Source organism: Lissotriton helveticus, chromosome 10 (assembly GCF_964261635.1).
Source record: "Lissotriton helveticus chromosome 10, aLisHel1.1, whole genome shotgun sequence".
Taxonomy (NCBI): Eukaryota; Metazoa; Chordata; class Amphibia; order Caudata; family Salamandridae; genus Lissotriton; species Lissotriton helveticus.
Window position 1 is genome coordinate 1,100,077,874 of NC_136071.1, and position 20,217 is coordinate 1,100,098,090.

General features: G+C 47.3%; 1 protein-coding gene and 1 pseudogene across 1 annotated transcript in view; one reads left to right on the top strand and one right to left on the bottom strand.

The window, feature by feature from the left end:
• Positions 1 to 20,217, bottom strand: part of LOC144784803 (Krueppel-like factor 8) — an 857,002-nt gene that overhangs the window by 294,010 nt on the left and 542,775 nt on the right. The window lies entirely within an intron of this gene.
• Positions 13,030 to 15,010, top strand: LOC144785290 (elongation factor 1-alpha, oocyte form pseudogene; annotated as a pseudogene).

A 20,217-nucleotide genomic window follows, 5' to 3' on the forward strand; every position in this document is an offset into this window, starting at 1 on the left:
TCTTTCTTAAGGGAGTGGAGTGCAGTATGTAATTCGCGAATAGTGAGGGGAGTTTCAAGGGAGGCTAGGTCAACAGGAAAGTTGGGAGGAGGTTGAATGCTTGTAAAGAAGGTGGAAATAGAGTGATCAGAGGGTTGAGTTCCAGAAGAGTAAAGTGTAGAATAGAAGCGAGAAAATTCCTCCAAGATATCAGCATCTTTATGTTGCAGGATTGAATTAACATCAAAAACAGACTCAATATTCAATTTGTTTTGTTTAACTTTCAAATAATTAGCAAGAACTTTCCCTGCCTTATTCTTCCCACCATAAAATTTCGAACTGGATTTCAATAAGTACAACGATGCATCTTCAGTGGACTGTTTGTTATAACTCATTTTCGCATTTACAAGGGCTGTTAAACTTTCCTGAGTATGAGAGGTGTAAAAGGAATGTTCGAGGGCTTTGATCTGAGATAAAAGGTCATTGGTACGGTTACGGGCAAGTTTACGCTTAGCGGCAACATGTCTTATGATAAAATCTCTGGCCGCAGCTTTGTAAGCGTCCCAAATGGTGTGAGTGGCTAAGGAGGGGGTGTCGTTAATGACAAAAAATTCAGTAGTAAACTCAGAAAAGGAGGCAGTGAATTTGGGGTCAAGAAGGAGGGTATTGTTGAAACGCCATCTCTTAGGACCGGTGGATTTGGGTAAAATATCAATGTTAATTAGAACTGGGGCGTGATCAGAAAATACAATGGGGCCAATCTCAGCCTGGGAGAGGGATTGGGAGAGATGGTGAGAGAGAAAGATATAGTCAATACGTGATTGGGATTGGTGAACCGGGGAGTAAAATGTAAATTCTTTACTGGTCGGATTACATATTCGCCAAGCATCAACTAGTTTATGTTGAGAGATGGCGTGTGTAAAAAGCTTATGGGATTTGTTAGGAACGAAAAAAGATCTGGAGTGCCTGTCCAAAAAGGGATCCAGTGGCATGTTGCAATCGCCTGCTAAGATGAAGTTTTCATCAATACATTCAGTAATACGAGAGGCAAACACACTCCAAAAAATAGGATTCCCACCTGTGGGGGCATAAACATTGAGCAGGGAAAAAGGGACACCTTTCGAGGAAAGTTTAACAAATAGCCATCTGCCTTCAGGGTCAAATTCGGAATGTAGTACAGAATGAGAAAAAGACTTTCGAATTAACACAGCAACACCATTTCTTTTACCATCACCAGGAGCTGAAAAAACATTTCCCACCCAACCTCTTTGGAGCTTAGCAGCCTCTGTATCGGATAAATGGGTTTCTTGCAGAAAGGCGACATCTACATTCAATTTAGCTAAATGGGAAAGTATCTTTTGCCTTTTAATGGGCGAATTTAAACCTTTAACGTTCCAAGAAACAATGCGTACTGACATCAAGAATAATTAAGAAGGGAAAGTATAAATGGGGAACAGAAGAAAGCCTCATAAATTTCGAGAAATTAGAAAAAAGAGGAAAAAGAAAGAAAGAAAATAGAAGAAGGAAGAGAAGAAGGTATTGGAAGAGATAAGAACTCAAAAGAGAATCGAGCAAGAGTAATACAGAAGAAGACTGAAGAGGAAGACAGAGTCAATGGAGAAAACTGAGAAAATGAATAGGAAAAAAAGAAAAAGAACCAGAGAGAGAGAATACCAAGAAAATCAGTGTCGAGAAACCTAATGAAGAAAAAGAACGATGTGGTAAGATGATTGAGTTGTGAGAAAGAGAGAAAAGCAAACCAAAAAGAGAAAAAGTCAGCGAAGAGGAGAAACACAAGAAGGTGTATAGAAAATGCAATGGGAAAATGACAAGAAGAGAGAGACATAAGCAACCAAGAGAAGAAAAAAAATAGAGCATGAAGAAAAAACATGAAAAGGACAGGGTCAATTATACAAAACCAGCAAACGATGATGAGGAGAGTCAAAACTAGGAAGGGAGAACGGGTAGATACTTACAAGGGTGAAGTAATAGGGATACAAAATCTGGAAGGAGGATGAGAGGGATGAAAGCGGAGATGAGACGAGGGGGGGTAAGACCAACCAACGGAGGGCAGGAAACGGGGCAACAAAACATCCAACCAGGTAGACATGACGGGGCGCTAAATAGGGATCTGCAAAAGAAGGAAAAACAGCGTGGTTAGGTGAGAAGAGACATCACATAAAAAACAATGACAATAAAACAACTATATAAAAAATGCAATAAACAGCAACAGGGGCCGGCTAGTCAAAAAGGGCTAGTCAAAAACAGGGTTGAGGAGTAACAGTCGGTACAACGAAGAACATGAAAAAAAAAAGGTTAACAGGATATCAGGAAATCCAATGGCAACAATGTGAAAAGTCACGGAGGAAATGAAGAGGAAGAGCCGGAACCGGAGAACTCCATGTTAACAGGACCACAAGAATTGAGGAAGCTTCGGAGTCGTACTGGATCTTCATAGGTCGTGGTCTTATTGTTGTGGGTAACTTTGAATAAACAAGGATGAAATAGGCCATATCTTGCTCCAATAGATCGAAGATCCGCTCTCATGTCTAGAAAGGCTTTACGTCGATTTGCAGTGGCTTTGGCGTAGTCCTGGGCGAAGAAAAGGGTGGAATCAGACCAAGTTAGGCGTGGAAAAGCTTTAGCAGCCAAGAGGACCTTCAAAAGATCTGTGTATTCCAGAAAATACATTATGACTCCTCTAGGCTTTGCAGTTGAAGAAATAGAAGAGGGGAGTCGACCAAGCCTGTGAGCACGCTGAATATTTAGCGTAGTGCCTTCGGGTAGGTGCAGAAGCTTGGGCAAAAAGGACTTGAAGAAAGTGATAAGATCATTCCCCTCGCAACCTTCTTTCAGGCCGTAAAGACGAAGGTTATTACGTCTATTTCTATTTTCAAGGTCCTCCACCTGCTTCTGGAGAGAGGACAACTGCGAATCCATGTGGGGAATTTTAATGACTGATTCCTGAAGGGATGAGACAGACTTTTCCACATTGGAGACCCTGGTATCCATTTGAGACCAATTGTCAGTGAGCGTTTGCAACTTGGCATTAGTCTCCTCCATGTAGGGACGCAATGCTCTAATCTCCTCAAGTAACAATGCCATGGAAATGTCTGAGGAGGATTTCGTGGGAGAAGGGGGGTTATTCTTTAACCTCTTTGGAGTGGTTTTAGAGGAATTCTGTGAAGGAACATCCATTGTGGATAAAGTGTCACTGTCGCTGGAAGGTGCAGAAGCTTCTAAGTGAGCTAGCGCTGTGAATAATTTGGAGTTTTTGATATAATTGCTTTTAGTGGTCCTGCTGGAAGAATTCGCCATTCAAGCGTGCGTGAAAAGGATTGTAGAAGACGCACGAATAAATTCTAAAGGAGTAAAAATAGGCAATAGAAGCAAGCAGCGTCCAAAAAGTGCAGGAGATCTTATAAAAGGGGCAAAAAAAGAGTCAATGAATGTTGTGACACAAGAAAAAATGCCAAAGTAGCCAGAGAAGAAAGGCAGCACCTATTTTAGAGCGCAAGGAAATTGCGAGCAGGAGATGCGCAGCACAAAATGGCGGCTCGTTCTGAGGAAAATTAGGTAAACGAAATAATTGCCATTCATGGAGCCAAAAAGCAAAGAAAAGTCACCTGAGTAAATCCAAAAGATGTCCCCATAATGATAGAGTGGGTGAGGACGGAGCAGGAAGCTTCATGGCGCTGGGAAGCAGACGTGAAGAAAGTTCACGCAGGTAAAAAGCGCCGTTCAGGAAACAAGATGGCCGCCGCGGCCGCTGCAGAGCCGCGACCGGGATGAAGGCTGAAAAGTACAGGTGTGGGGGCTTCAAGCCACGACGGGAGTCCTCACATCGGAAGCCTGGCGCTGTCGCATGTCTTGCGCTGTGTCTTCGGTGCAATTTGGTGGGCGCAAACCGCCAGTCAGCTCTGGTACGGACGGAGCTCTACCGCCGCACCGCCATCCGGATCGGGCGCTTAGCCACGCCCCCCCTCACTACCCCTACTATACTCACCAACAAGCTGCCAGCACCACAGCCTTTGCTCCATGGTGCAAACGTGTGAATGTGCTGTTGCATTTACATTTTGTCCTGGAAACATACAAATTATGTGCCCAGACAAATTCTTAAACATTCCACACATCGTATTGTCCAGTGCCCATGCAATGAGTGGTGTGTTTGGAGAAAAGTTCTGGTTCAAGAAGGCATTTTTTGAGGTAAAGCCCCATCTGACTAGCGTAGTAGATCGGGCTCTGCATCCAAAACTATGTTTACTTGTGCTAATCTGCCCAAGTTACACCCAAGTAATGCCTCCTTGACTCAGAGTGGAGCAAAGCAGTGCAAATTGCTATTTATTCTGAAAAACTGGCACCTTTTCAGAGCAAAGTAAATACCTTTACAAGAGTTTGCGCTGATTTGTGTCACTATGTGACTTTGCTGTGGGGCAAACCCTTAGTAAATATGGCCCTAAGTTTCTCTTAAGCTTGTTCACATATCAAATTAGGAAAAAAGAAGCTAGTTTTTATAAGCGCTGTTATTATGGTAGGAATTTCGACGGTACCACTCACTTTAACTGGGGGACCCTTGGAAGGTGGAGGCCCTGGTCAGGTGTGCACTTTGCACATGCCTTAAAACGTCTCTGTGTCTCCTCCCCCATCAAGTTGCAACAGGCAGAGATGCCTGCAGCAGCCCTGGGACTTATAGCAAGCTTTGGTGAAGCCAATTAAACTTTCAGATGCGAGAGCTATTGACTTTGTCAATGTTTGCTTAGCTGTGTTGTATATGGGCTGAAAATAAAGAAAAACAAGCACTGGCAAAGCCAATAGGTCCAGGAAGACCAGGCGCTATAGGCATTGGCAATGTTAATGAATTGTGAAGGGCGCTGGGACTGGTTTTATTGATATTCGGGTTTTCTGCCAAAGAACGGTCCTGTAGCTGGTGTTGGCTGTTATGTCACCACTGTGTGTCGCATAGCATTCGTCAGGTGTTCTCGGTATAAAGTCAGTAATCTAGTTGTTTTCATAACCCTGCCGTGGCGTCTTTCTTCCATGTGCATGACCCAGCTAATTTTAGAGTAGACCTAGAGCTGTTCACTTTTCGTCTGCAGGAATCGTTCTAGTGTACCCACTGCAGGAACATCCTTACCCCCAGATTAGTTTGTTGTAAAGCATGCATAGCAAATGTCACACAAGTCGCATGTTAGTGACCGCACGCTAATGCTGCGTGCATCCTACTATTCGAAACCCATTAGTATTCTCAATATTATTTTGCATAATTCAAAAGGCTTCGAAAAGAGATCAGTCTTGAATGTTAGTCATATTGATGCACAGCATTCCATATGTAGTGCACTTCCTTCACAGACACCATTTCTGCGAGGTAAATGAAGTTGAGCGCAGGGAGCATGTCAGCCGTCGAGATATGGGTGCCGTGTTCTTTAAACCATTTGTTAAATCTTATATTCTGATTGACCATTATGTGTTGTAGTAAATTAAAGCCTTTGTCCAAGTGCTCGTGCGCAAAGCCAGCAGCGATGAGGGAGGGGTCGAGAAGGGACGGATCAAACTGCGAATCAGGAGGGGGTTGGGTGACAGACAAGCGACACCGGGATGCACAGCAATATGATGAGATAAGAGCAAGATTTTCAGGCTCTGTTTAAAGAATCGCTTCGAGTAAATGTAAGCACGAGTGTTTGTGAAAAGCGCTGTTAACCAACGAAAAAAGTAGCCCTGAATACATTTACTAAAATGGTAGCTGTGTATGGATATTAGTAATTGATCCCTACTCCCAGGGAGGGCTAACCACAACCACCATATGCCTGCCATGGAAAAATGGGGATAAAGAATCGAAGACAATTGAGCCAGCAAATGGGAAGCCTATGGGCAGATTTAAGCCCACAAAGTTGATACAACATGTCTCATTCGAGAGAGGCAAGACCTAAAAATAGCTATGACTTGACCAGTGCTAAGCATGTCCTAGAGCTTTTTTTCTTTGCTAGCTACAATGCAGCACAGCAGCAGTGCTGCTCGATAACATGGCTAAATAAAAATATTAATGAAATAAACTCATGCATAGGCAAGACATATTGGCTTTGCCAGCACTTGTTTTCTAATGCTTGTGATCATCCTCTGGAGGCTGCAGTGAGACCTCGCTTTGCGCAGTAAATCTTCGTGGCACATTCAACCGGCACCAGACCTAGCTGGGCCCATTGGGGATGACCAATATTTAAAGTGCAAGTCATTGTCTTGCTAATCCATGTTTTCTCTATTTCAGTAAAATTTTATTGAAAATTATATTTACATGGTGCAAAGGATATACAGGATATACATGGGAGATAACTGAGACAAGGAAGAGGGAAGAGGGGCCCCGGGGGGGGGGGGGGTGAGGGGTGGGGATCGTTAGGTAGTGATTTGCCGCCATCTGTCCACTTTGTTCTCACCGCTTCTTCAGTTCTTCAGTTCCTCTTGGCGAACCCCCTTCCTCCTTGCTGAATTGTCCAATTGTCTTTTGTACCCCCGGTGGCGTGGAGAGAGAGGTATAGAGAAGAAGAGTAGAGAGAGTAGATAGCATAGATTAGAGAGGCACGGCTAGTTGGCAGAGTAGGCGATCATAGTGGTCTATTCAGTGGTGTCTTATCTTGTTTGGGGCTTGTTTCCCTGTTGTCTGTCTGGCGTTCAGGGTGGCTTGTGTGAGGACAGGTAGTTGTCCAGCGAGCGCCACGTTTCGCTTTTCTTCCCTGCGCTCGGTAGATTGTTGGATGTCATGTTGTCGGCCCCCCGCAGGAAAATGACCCAGTTAAACCAGGCTTTGAAGGTGGCTCTCGCTGTGTCTTTCCAGTTTGTTAAAACCGTCTTGACCGAGGCTGTGAGCAGGAGGTCAATCAGGTCTCTATCCGTTTTGGATCTAATCCATGTTTTCTGACCATAACGTTTATACGTTGGGTATGATGTGCAGAGATTCAGGATAAGCCATCTTATTTCGATCTCAGTTAGCAGCTGAGCCGCAGACAGGATGAACTGCTAGTGTAACTGAGCTCATATCTAAGATTTATACTCAAGGAACACGTCTTATAATATGCAAGATAACTCAGTGGGTTGATGTACCTTCCGCAAAAATGTCCCTGTTCCGTGAAGATTGTTTTAATCTGTTCAGGACCAGCTCAGATTCGTCTCTTTTTTAGGTTAAACCCCGTATTATAATTGGGTGTGGTGGGAGAGATGCTGTGGGAGGGACCCAAGCTTTTATCTTGGTCTGAGCAGTGCCGGCCCTCCCGGCGGGCTGGTCACCACCGGACGCAGGGAGATATCTCGCTAGACCTTTATCTTCTAAAAAGCTATCGGACTAGAGCAGAGACTGTTGCGACTTGTGTCTGTAGACTAGTCAAGCCAACTTCCTTTCTTAAATGTGTCAATCAATGCCCACACACACACACACACAAAACCAACCTACCATGCTACCACACGTCCTCTCTCGCACAGCAGTAAACACACTACTCTAGGACGCGTCCGTCATCAAGCACGTTTTGATAAGCATCACTTTCCTGCTCAACAACTCTGTGATCTCTCTGGAAACTCACATGTGCATTTGTAGGTTTGAAAGTCCATGTTGGTATCGTCATGGGCCATTCTGAATCTAATTTCACCATTCTCAGCGCGCTCATTCTCCAGGGCTGAAAGTGCACCTCCCAGCCCCCTGAGAGGGGATCTACATTTTTTTTGTCGTTTTTGCTGCCAACACAATCCTAGCCTGTACCCCACAGTGGTGAAATTGCCTACAGGCTTGCCCTGTTATGTGCATATTATCTGCCATGGTTAAGCAAAACATTGACAAAGCCAGCAGATCTTGTGTCGGCAAGACCTTTTGGCTTTACCAGTTCTTGCTTTTTTTGTGCCTGGATGGTTGGGTGCAACAACTGGAGAAGGTGGGGGGAGGCAAGCAAAAACAAAGGAGGGTGGGAGGGAGCAAATAACACGAGCAGAGGGGTAAGCAATAACATGGAGTGAGACGTGTGTGGGAGGGTGCAAGAAATAACACAGAGGGGGTACAAGGACAGGTGGGAGGCAGCCTGCAAAGAAATGATTTTGAAGTGCTGCACCTAAAACTCAAAAGCCTCCCTGGCCCGAAACGCGAGCAGTGTAATGACATTAACTGGGCAAGGAAGCAGTACTTGGGCCATGCTCCATCTGAGGAGCAAACACAGGAAGAGGGAGGGAAGCCGCAACACGCTGACCAAACAGAAGCAAGGAAGTAAGCGTGAACATTAAGCCAACCAGTGGTGAGCAAAGCGTGCGCTCTAAGCCCCCTGTAAGTAAACACCATGTTTTGCAAGCGTCAGCTCCTGTGTAGTCTCAGTCGAGAACTAAAAACTACCTTCATAGGCCCCAGCCCCCTGGGGCAATGCCTGATGGGATAAATGACCAGCCCGACTCTGCTGTTAGAGAGGGTGATATCACATCAGTGCTTGTGGATAGTAATAGGTGTTTAAAGCAGAGCATTAAGTGGGCCGGGTCTGAGCACCGGCAGTTTTTTTTAGAAGGCCTCGAAACGGGTCTCTATCGGTCTCTGTTTTGTGCCCTGGCACAGACGGTCCTTTTTTTTCAAGCGTTATAGGGGAAGGGACATCCTATAAAGAGAGTAATTTCTCTCTGGATTTCCCTTCTCTTTATGAAACTCAGGAGCAGCAACATTGTCGTGGCGTCACCAGGGCTTTAACTGGAAGCTTTTTCAATATTAATACAAGCCATAGTTGCTACTCATTTATCTTATGCAACTAACAACCATTGACAAAGCCAACAGTCCTGACTTGTTGTAGGTATGATGTTACTTGTTGCATCGTATATCTAGATGCAGTGACAGAAACAGCAAAATACAAGTCAGGCGGCACACTATCCAAAGCACAGATTTTTAGCTTACGTATTTTTAGGCCACGCCCTTAATGACATTGGCCACGCCCCCTTGAGAGACCCCCCAGTTTTGTCATCCCACTTAAAGTCCTGGTTTAAAGTGAATGCCAGAGGAGGATTCTGATAGTTGGGGGTATCAAATTCCCTACCTTCAGGGCAGTGAAGTCTTCGGAGGTTGTAGCTCCTTGGTGGAAGTGCAGTGCTTGGAGACATTTTTAGATCGAGCCTGTCCCATTCCGCAGAAATGGATAGGATCGAATTCATGCCGGCAAAATCCTCTTCAAACTAAGGGGTTTCAGCCCGGCGTTTTCTTGCAGTTCACGTGAACATGCACGAGCATTCACGTCCAGGGCTTCTCCTCCCCTAGCAGCACTCCTCCCACACCAGCATCTCCCCCCTCCCACACCAGCACCTCCCCTCTCTCTCCCCGCAAACACAGCCTTGCCGTAGCAGCACTCCTCCCACACCAGCACCTCCCCCCGCCCACACCAGCACCTCCCCTCTCTCTCCCCGCAAACACAGCCTTCCTTTCATTTCTCCTCCCCCTCCCCAGCCAGCTTCCCCCAGGCCGTGTTCCCTCAGATATGCTATTGCATATCGTTTGCTACCTCTTGTATTTTGTTGCTCTTGATACTTGCACAACGGTCACTATTGTCTCATGTAACGTAACGTTTGCTTTTGTAACATGCTCACTTGTAATTTTGGCTTCATGTATCTAAAAACGCCTCCCTCGAGCTCCTTTCTCCCTCTCTCCCGCTGCCTAGTCCTCCCACCCCCTCCCTCTCCAGCGCGCGCTCCACTCGCATCTGCCTGCTGCTCCCCCGCCCACCCCCCCCCACTCCCCCAACCAGCAATGTCGAGAAGCTTGTTTCCTCTAAGAACATATCGTTTGCTACCTCCAGGCCGTGTTCCCTCAGATATGCTATTGCATATCGTTTGCTACCTCTTGTATTTTGTTGCTCTTGATACTTGCACAACTGTCACTATTGTCTCATGTAACGTAACGTTTGCTTTTGTAACATGCTCACTTGTAATTTTGGCTTCATGTATCTAAAAACGCCTCCCTCGCGCTCCTTTCTCCCTCTCTCCCGCTGCCTAGTCCTCCCACCCCCTCCCTCTCCAGCGCGCGCTCCACTCGCATCTGCCTGCTGCTCCCCCGCCCACCCCCCCACTCCCCCAACCAGCAATTCACACACAGCAACGCCACTCACACACGCAACGCAACTCATCCACGCAACGCAACTCATCCACGCAACCCCACTCATCCACGCAACGCCACTCACACACGCAACGCCACTCACACACGCAACGCCACTCTCACACGCAACGCCACTCTCACACGCAACGCCACTCACACACGCAACGCCACTCACACACGCAACGCCACTCACACACGCAACGCCACTCACACACGCAACGCCACTCACACACGCAACGCCACTCACACACGCAACGCCACTCACACACGCAACTCATCCACTTAACCCCACTCATCCACGCAACCCCACTCATCCACGCAACGCCACTCACACACGCAACGCCACTCACACACGCAACGCCACTCACACACGCAACGCCACTCACACACGCAACGCCACTCACACACGCAACGCCACTCACACACGCAACGCCACTCACACACGCAACGCCACTCACACACGCAACGCCACTCACCCACGCAACCCCACTCACCCACGCAACCCCTCTCACCCACGCAACCCCACTCACCCACGCAACCCCACTCACCCACGCAACGCCACTCACACACGTAACGCCACTCACACACGCAACGCCACTCACACACGCAATGCCACTCATCATATTGTGCTGCAAAACTAAATACTTATAAGGTCCCACAAGCGAGACCTATTGGCAATGCCAATGCTTGTTTTTCTTTGCATTTGAACGTTCTGAATCCCCGGGGGATAGTTTGGGTGATAAATATTGTGGAGCATTTGCCTTTAAAGTATTAAGGGGTCCATGTAATGTAGAGAAAAAAACTGTTCACCTCGCCTGGTCATTCATTTCTAACAATAGCCAACAATAGACATTCCAGAATATTGCTTTGTTCAATGACATCTGCTTGGGTTTTGAGATGTATTGTGACATCATTCCCTGGGTGGCCCCTTTAATTTCCAGGAGGGTTTGGGTCAGTAATGATCAGAGAGGAAGTGGCCAAATCAGAGTCCCCTGATGAGCAAGCAGGCAAGTTCATGACCGGCTCATTTTTTTAATCCCACGCCGAGGTCCTTATTTCCACGGCCCTAGCATACTGCCATCTTTGTTCCACCAAACTGCAACGTCATCACCCAGTGACTGGTCTGATTCCATCAACAGTGTCGAAGACAAAGACAAATTGAGCGTTCCCTTGTCTGTGAATGACCCAGGATTAAGCCAAATGGAATTTTAACGAGAAAAGAGATATAAACTAACTTTCAAGTGGCTTAGTTTTACTGTACACAGCTCAAGCAGATTATTTATAGAGCTGCAGTGAAGGAAAGTGCTCGCATTGGAGGATTTTTCTTCTCGGAATAGCACTAAATTTAACTCCGGCCGCGGATCACCGATGAATCCTCATGGTAATCTCAGCTCAGTTCGCCCTGTACCTCAGCTCGTTTGCCACCCACGCCAGCATTTGGGAACGTACAAGATAGTATTGTATTGTAATTGCATTTATATAGCGCTTACTACCCCTGACGAGGCGCTGAAGTGCTTTTTCATGGAATGTTGTCGCAAAAAGCGGGATTATTTCATTTTCTCATTCGCATTTTAATGAACGATACAGAAAAGGATACGCTAGGCCAGAGAGTGAATATCAGGCCACTGGACATTTATTTATTTATTCATTTTGAAAGTTTTATATAGCGCGAACAAGATCTTTGCAGATATCAGAGCGCTTTACAGAGGTGCATAGTTACATAGGTAGGTCAAAAGAACAAGTTACTTACCTTCGGTAACGCTTTTTCTGGTAGATACAATATCTGCCTGTGGATTCCTCACCTTGTGAATATCCCCCTGCGTCAGCAACGTATTGATTCATCCAAATGTCTGGGGTAGCAAAAGTAGTCATTTAACACAAAGAAAACCCAATAGTCAACAGGGGCCTGAGGCAATTGGTGGAGTAAGGAATAATGGTCCCCAGTTACAAAAATATGAAGAGATTATATGCAGTCAAATTACAATTTTAATCAGTCAGATGATCAAAGCAACAAAAAAATGTTGCAGTGAGTGCAGTGCAGAACAACTTGCAAGATGCTCTTTCAAGTGCAGAAGTGACCTCACACACCCGTTGACCCCTCCCGTAACATCACAGGGTTGACTTTGATCCATCCATAGCTCCAAAGTACCTCCTGTATGTTCCTGGTGGGCTAACCGAAGGTAAGGATTGAACTTCACTGGAAATAAGAGGCTGTTACAGCTATGCTTACCTCCATTCCTGCTGCCACCTTTGCGATCTCTAGGACCAGGGTTAGAAAGGGCAGGACCAGGCGTACCAGGGCACAAGTCTAAGCCTAGCTACCCCCAATTCTCATCCATGATTGACTCCCTGGGTATAGGAGGCTGTAAACAGGGTGTGTGTTTGAAGGTGAGTATGGATCGGGTGAATTTATTTGTCTTGGACTAGAATGTACTCTTAAGTTGGATATGTGTTGCAAAGTGTCAATGCAAAGGCTTACTGTGTACGCGCGTTAGAATGAGAAAGTTGGGAGGAATTCTAGATGATGGGCAGAAAGTTGAAGTCCAACCTTTTTTGTGACGAGATTAGCATTCACGTAGAGAAAATATCACTGACCCAATAAGCATTACCTACTGCGTTGGTTGAGATTCTTTGCGTTTTTGTGACATTTGCAACGAGTAAATGGAACCCAGTGGGGACATGGGAGTGGGAAGGAAGGAAAGAGTCCCAGGAGTGTAGTCCAGCAGTGGCTGCACATGTGAGCACAAAGGTATCCTAGAGTTGCAGTCCAGCAGTGAGGACACCATGTGGGTGGTAGACAGTGTTCGTGCAGAAGAAGACTGAAGACACAGAGGGAAACAAATAGTGTGCTCACAGCCAGGATGAGCTTGACGATGTGTGCAATAGTGCACATATGAAGTGAAAGGGAGGCCATTGTGTAAAGGCTCGGACAGTGACATTGTGAACTCACTAGGAGCAAGAGAATGAGAGTGAAGGACAAGATTGGCAGGAAAGGGAATAAATACTTTGAGACAATTGATGAAAGACCGCGGGAAAAGGTACATGAAAGATCAGTGTATCCCGGCTGTGACGGGGAGGCGGGTCCCTTGAACATTGACACAGATGTTGCCTTGGACTGGTGGTCCGCTGTACCGCTGACCCCCCTTTCTGTCCCCCTTACACAGACTGATGCGACTGAGCCAGGGGAGTGGTTCCCAACGGAAGCCGGCAGTGCGTGGTGCTACCCGGAGGAAAATGAGCAGGGTCACTTTAAACACGAAATGCAGGACTACGTGGCTCAGCCCCCTGAGAGCGAAGCCGAGCCAACAGGCGGAAGAACCCGCAAGACAGCGGACGGCGTTTTCCCGGAGGCGGAAGGAGTTTTGGAGTGGAGACGGAGAGTGGACCAGTCGAATGTCGGAGAAGAAGAGGAAGGATAAGAGCGGAGCCCAGCTGATCTCATCAAGCCAGGAGGCCACCGGTTCGGCGATTCGCCCTGCCACGTTCCCACGGGAGGAGCGTGGCTAAACAAGGTACGGGGCAAAGTAGCGGGCTGGGTGGGGCGGAGCGGCCAGCCGAACACCCTATAGCCAGTGTAAATATTGTACAGCCTCTGTGCCCTTTCCCCTCACGAGCACTGCGGTTTTGTAAATAGAGCACTTGGTTTCCCTCACACCCGGCCCCATCAGTCCTGCCAAGGACGCCCCAGTGACTTCCTTTTCTTTCTTTTTTTTGTGTGGACCCGTCCGGACGGAGACCAAAGCCAGACCCCGACGAGACACCCCGTGGCCAAGACCTGTCAGGTGGACTCAGCAGCACTTTGGGACGGCTTCATTCTGGAGAGCTCGGGCTTCCCAGGAGGAGTCAGGACGGAGCCCACCGAGTTTGCAAGACTAAGAGTGACTAGTAAAAGGAGGAAAGCCTATCTAAAAATAAAACCCTCTTTGAGAGCGCTATTTCCTGCCTCTGTCTCGGTTGATACTACTCCCCCAGACCCTGCCCCTTTACAACGGCATAATGAGGTAAGACCGCCAGTGGGGTCACCCTGCTCGAAGCCCTAGACTCCATCATCCCGCCTACCCGTCCCACCGACAAGCCCCTGCGTCTGCCCCTACAGGACGTCTACAAGATAGGAGGTATTGGCACAGTCCCAGTGGGCCGTGTGGAAACCGGTATCATTAAGGCTGGCATGGTGGTGACCTTTGCCCCCAGTATCGTAACCACTGAAGTAAAGTCTGTGGAGATGCATCACGAGGCGCTGGTAGAGGCTCTCCCGGATGACAATGTTGGCTTCAACGTAAAGAACGTGTCTGTGAAAGGTATCCGAAGAGGGAATGTAGCTGGTGACCGCAAATACGATCCCTCAATGGAGGCTGGGAGCTTCACAGCCCAGCTCATTATTCTGAATCACCCTGGCCAGATCAGCCAGGGATACTCCCCTGTGTTGGATTGCCACACCGCTCACATTGCCTGCAAATTCTCTGAGCTGAAGGAAAAAATCGACAGACGATCTGGCAAGAAGCTTGAAGATGCACCAAAGGCACTCAAGTCTGGTGATGCAGCTATTGTGGACATGATTCCAGGCAAACCCATGTGTGTGGAGAGCTTCTGCAACTACCCTCCTCTTGGTCGCTTTGCTGACCGTGACATGAGGCAGACGGTAGCTGTCGGAGTTATCAAAGCGGTTGAGAAGAAGGCTGCCAGTGCTGTCAAAGTCACCAAGTCCGCAATCATGGCCTCTGGCAAGAAGTAGTGCCAGCCACACCCAGCTGCCCTAATGGCCCTGGGTACCCAGAATCCTCTGGTCTCGGATCGCCACCTGCACTCTATGATCAGGGACTGGTTACTGAGCATTAGGGTCCATCACAAGAGCCTCCGCAGGAAAGGGAGGCTGGACTTGGCGCTTGTTCTGATGTTCTAATATTTTGTGACTTACATTCTGGTTAATCCCCTTCTGTGATTTCTGAAGAAAATATTGGCACAACTCCAAAAATAAAAAAATAAAACTGTAGTAAAGTGATGTGAGAAGTTGGCTTAGTATATGGTGTACACTTATGTAAGCGGGCACCCTGCACCAATCCAGACAACCCTCATGGGGATTTTAGTGATCTTAGACAATTTTAGAAGGCTCTCTAAGTGGTAGCTGTGGAGAGCAGCCTTCAATCTTAGTCCAGAAGGAGTGTAAAGCAGCTTGTTTTGCCAGAGCATAATCTTATCGATATAGATTAAGTGAAAAAAAAACACACCCAAGGAACCACCCAAGGTAAGTAACCAGGAACCCCACGGAGGCCATTTGCAGAGTGGGAACACGACCACAGGCTCAATACAAGTCAATGGGTAAGTCGAGGCTCCAATTTGAAACTAGTAGGTCCCTTCTCAGTGGACCCTGAAGAAACCCAGTGGAAGACAGAAGGTTGGAAAGCCACCCTACCCGTGGTAGAGTATCCACAATACCTATACCAGGGAAGCCAAGTGCTAAGTGGCGTCGAAACCACCGTCAAACTCATTGGAGGACTTCAGGAAGATGCCGCTGCTGGAGAAGGTGAAAGTGTGGGTGGAACCCAAAGGTGGATTCAAGATGAGAAGTACCTGCAAGCAGAGGGGACAGAGTCTATGTCACTTGGGAGTGACCTGGAGGCCTGGAAGACGAATGTCCACTAAAGAATGTCCACTAAAGTCGGGTGTTGCACGAGAGCCGACGATGACCTTGGAGCTGTAGCTATCCAGACCAGGCGATGCTGTGGAAGACCAGAAGCCATTCATGAGCTGTCCCACGTCAGATGCTGAGGGTTGAGGGGTAGGTGTCCGTCGGGACAAGCACAAGCCTTGGCAACTGCAAACAACGTGGAAAGCGAAGAAGGTGCAGAGTCGGGACCACCATGGTCCAGGTGTCTCACCACAAGCAGAGCAGTCAGAGCAGGCCCCGTGCAATCAGGGGAGCACTCTGAAATCAAAGAAGACCCTCAAGAGGACACACAGGCTAGAGGCACTGCAGTCGCAAGAGGACCTCGAGCAGTTCACCAAGGATGCATGCCCATGATTCAAGTGATGCGGTGAGGTCGAAGATCTTGGTCACAGGAGATGCTTGAGGTAGCGGCTAATTGGAGCCCGAAGATCTTGGAGGAAGGAAGCCAACAAGCCTTTGCAACAGCAAGTCAATGCAGTGCACAGTGATTCGGTTCTTGCGGCTCCGAAGAGGGATACTCGCCTCAATCTTGGTGAGAAGACAGGGCAGTCCTCGAGGGATGGGAAGAACCACCACCTGTGTTGCTGAGCCTTTCGGTGTCTGTGGGAGCCCAGGATCAGCAGACCGATCAGCTTAGTTGCGGTGCCTGCAGATGCAGGGAAGTGACTCCTTCCCTATAAGGGAGATTTCTTTAGGTGTCTTGGATGTCCACAGGCCTTGGAAGGTTCCTGTATGGAGTAGAGGCATGGATGTTACAGCAGATGAGCAGGGCAACGAGACCAGGAGCAACAGGAACCTTCCCAGTTGTAGTTTTCATAACCAAAGCGAAGTCAAGAGAGCCCAGACGGTTGAAGATGTGTGTCTTGAAATGAATCTTGTCCCACAACGAATCTAGGGAACCACCCTCAGGTAAGCCCTTAAGTACCCTAAGGAAAAGGTTGGGACTATTCAGGGTTCCCTCACAGGGGAGCGGTCAGACAGTGGGCAGGATACTCCCATGTCCTTTGTCCTGTTTCACGCCAGAGCCGGAGCCAGCGGCTCCCTGAGCTGGTTTGAACTGGACTATGCAAGGGAGGCATCAAATGTGCCCCTCAAGCAGACTGAGTGGCTCTGGCAAGCCAATACACTAACCCCTGTCTGGGAGGTGGTCACACCTCCCTGTGGCAAGCTACCCATTGTTCTGCCTTCCCTTGCTCAAGCCTGGCTGAGCAGCAGGAGGGGAGAATCGTGTCTCCGGTCAGCAGCAGCCATGCCGTGCTGTCTGGGTCTAGAAGACTGGTATCGGGAGCACTGAGGACCCCAACCTGTTTGATACCAACCATGACCGGGTTCATTACAACCAGTTTAGAGATGGTCATCTTGTAATGACCCATGGCCACTCTATGTATCGTAATGGCTGATGCACTTACAACCCGGTAGAATGGACTTGGAAGGATGTAGAGGTGTCCTGCTCATGCAAGGGCACCCTCACACTTAGAACTGAGTACCCTGCCATCAGGATTGAAAGGCCTGCTTTCGACGTGACTTATAGGTTTTAAGTGTAGTGACCGTAGATATAGAGAACCTATAACCTATAACTTTCGTAAGGGGTGCTAGCACAAGCTTACACAGGCTGCAACGGCAGGCCTGTAGTTGCAAATTGGGTGGCATAGTGCATGCTTCAGCCCATGGGGGACCCCTGGTGTACCTATGCCCTGGGTACCTCAGTATCATAAACTAGGGACTGATAAGTGTACACCAGTGTCCAATCTGGGGTGTACCTAAGTTATTACCATAACCAATTTAGGGGAGAAAGAACAGAGACTGAGGTCCTGATTAGCAGGACCCCAGTCAGACTAGTCAGAAACAGCATAGCACCAGGCAAAAAGTAGGGGTAACCAGAAAAGCAGATCCTACTTTCTTACAGGTGAATAAAGAGGGAATATGAAAAAAACACTAATAACACTGCCACTTCGAAATTTCTTGGAAAATCTATGTGATCCAAGGATAAAATGGTGCGAAAAGGCTCAGGAATATTTTATGGCCCAAGTCCTTAAGACATGGCTCTCCGCCTGAACTCCAGCACCCAGACGGATCACGGGTGAATAGTTGCGGCGCTATATAACTTTTGATTGATTGATGCAATCTATTGCCGACTCCTAATCTGCATTATGTACTCATTTCACTGTCCAAGGAAGGTCAGTCCTAATCATCCCTGGACTGTACGTGTCATTCCAGGGGGTGATGTCTGTCAGCTGCAGGAAGGATGCGTTTATGAATTTTCATAGTTGGTATTTAAAATTTACAAGCCTTCCCTGGAATAGGATAGTGTTCAAATTAGCCACATACTTATACCACACAAACATTAAGAACGCTCATAACTGCCTGACCTTTTTATGGCTGGTGATCACAGACTTGTTAAAGCAGGATTCTCCATCAAATGATTCCGTGCTGTCAAGTTGCCAATGTTCCTTGAAGAGAATATAGTTTCTCCCCTGGGCTGATTCTGAGTATTGTGCTACTCACTGAAAAGTGCTTCCAACACCTCATCAGGGGTAGCAAGCGCTATATAAATGCAAACGCTTCCCTCTTCCATCCCTCCACTATCCTTTTCATTCCAAATAACAGACTAACATGTCCACCGCTCAAATTAATTTCATATTTTTACTATACTAATTCACCACTAACCCTTTGGGGTTCTTGTGTAGCGTGCTATTCGCCAAAAAAGCACTTTGACGCCTCGTCAGGGGTAGTAAGCGCTATATAAATGCAATTCAATCCAATCCAATATGTCTTCCTTCTGTATGGTAAGTTCAAACCACCAAAGACACCATAGTCCATCTTTCATACTCCGTCAGTAGCTGCAGGCTTTATTCTTGGCACTCATCCCCGTCCTCGCAGTTCTCCATTGGGAGGCAATGATATCTGACCTACAGCACGAATACATGAAGAGCAGTGACGTAACAAAACTTGAGGGGGCACCCTGCAAAGTAAATAGAAATCTTGTCTGCCTATACATATTGAATATGCATATTATATATGTTTTTCAAAAGATACTGGATTGATTTCATTGTGAAATAATACAGATTTATTGGTTTTCTTGAACATGAGCCGAGGTCCAGTGCTACCTAAAGAATGCCTTTCTGGTTGCCTGTCTTGGCAGGTTTCCGTATTCTATTCTCCCCTTCGGGTAAGTCAGAGTGTGCTAAAGGCAAAGAGAAGCCGCAGCGGCACCTTGAAGATGGTTACGCAAGCACAGAGATCCTGCGTCTAGCGGTAAACCAGACCTGGACCCTCCACAGTGACTGCGTCTCCTGCATCAGGAGAGCATGATTCCTCAGCAACAGATACCACTGTTGAACGTAAAATATATTTGTGAGTAACTTGCCTAACCGCCATGAACCTCTTACAGACCAACAGGGTGAGTTGGCGATGCAGTGAGCGCAAGGTAAATAGTTTAATTACTTACTTTACTCCTGTGCGTCGTATGTCCGAGTCCACTAACCCCCCCATCCTGCCCCTGCCCCGGCCCACAGCACTCCCTCTGCGAGCCACCACTGGTAAAATATATTCGTGAGTAACTAGTCATGATCCTTTCACAGTCCAACATGGTGGTCATGTGGGCAAAACAATCTTCCGCCTTTCACAGTTAACAACGTTACGGCTTCCACTGGGTACTTGGCAGATGCAGACATCAAGGAACAAGCATGGAAATGGACTCGTAAAAGTCATCTGTTTGCCTTAGGGGCTTACTATAAAACTCCAAACAAGACATTTTCCTTGTTTCACGAGGCTCTCAAATGCCATTTTATGGGCAGTGCCGACCGTGCACCACAGTGGGCCACGGTGTGCTTGAGGCCATGCTGCAGAACAACATATCTGTACCCATGGCAACGTACAAACCTATGAAATGAAACTGTCACATTACCCAGAAGGCTGCCTTTTCGAAGAAGAGCATCTTGAACAGGAGAATCTGGAAGCTCCAAGTTCTGTCTGGTTGGGAAACATGTTTCATCGCATACAGGATAAAGAAATGCTGCAAACACCTCTTTTACTGACCAACCACCAGCCACCTCTCAGGCATCCCTGGTTTTCTACAGTACTTTCAGCACGTGTTCGGTACTCTGTGAGTATTTTATTCTAAGGCACAGATCCTTGCGCTTGCTGTGAATTCTCCGTGTCAGAATCCTTTAAATGGGCTATCCTGTGTGAAGAAAAAAACTGTTTTCTTTACCCAGTTCTGCATCACAAACAATCACCAACAAGAGGCAATAGTGCTTTGTTTTATGACGTGTGATTGGGTTTTAAGACCTATAATGACATTATTCACTGGAAGTCCACTTTAAAGCCCCCTTTCTAAGTTAGTGAATGGTGCTGCCTTGTTGATGTCTTGTAGGACTGTCCTGTAATTGTCGTGTATTGGTGCCTTAGCTCGGCAATGAATACACAGGAGCCAGGTACCGGTTTATATCTCTTTATTACTGAGTGTGCTCAGGGTGCCTCTTGC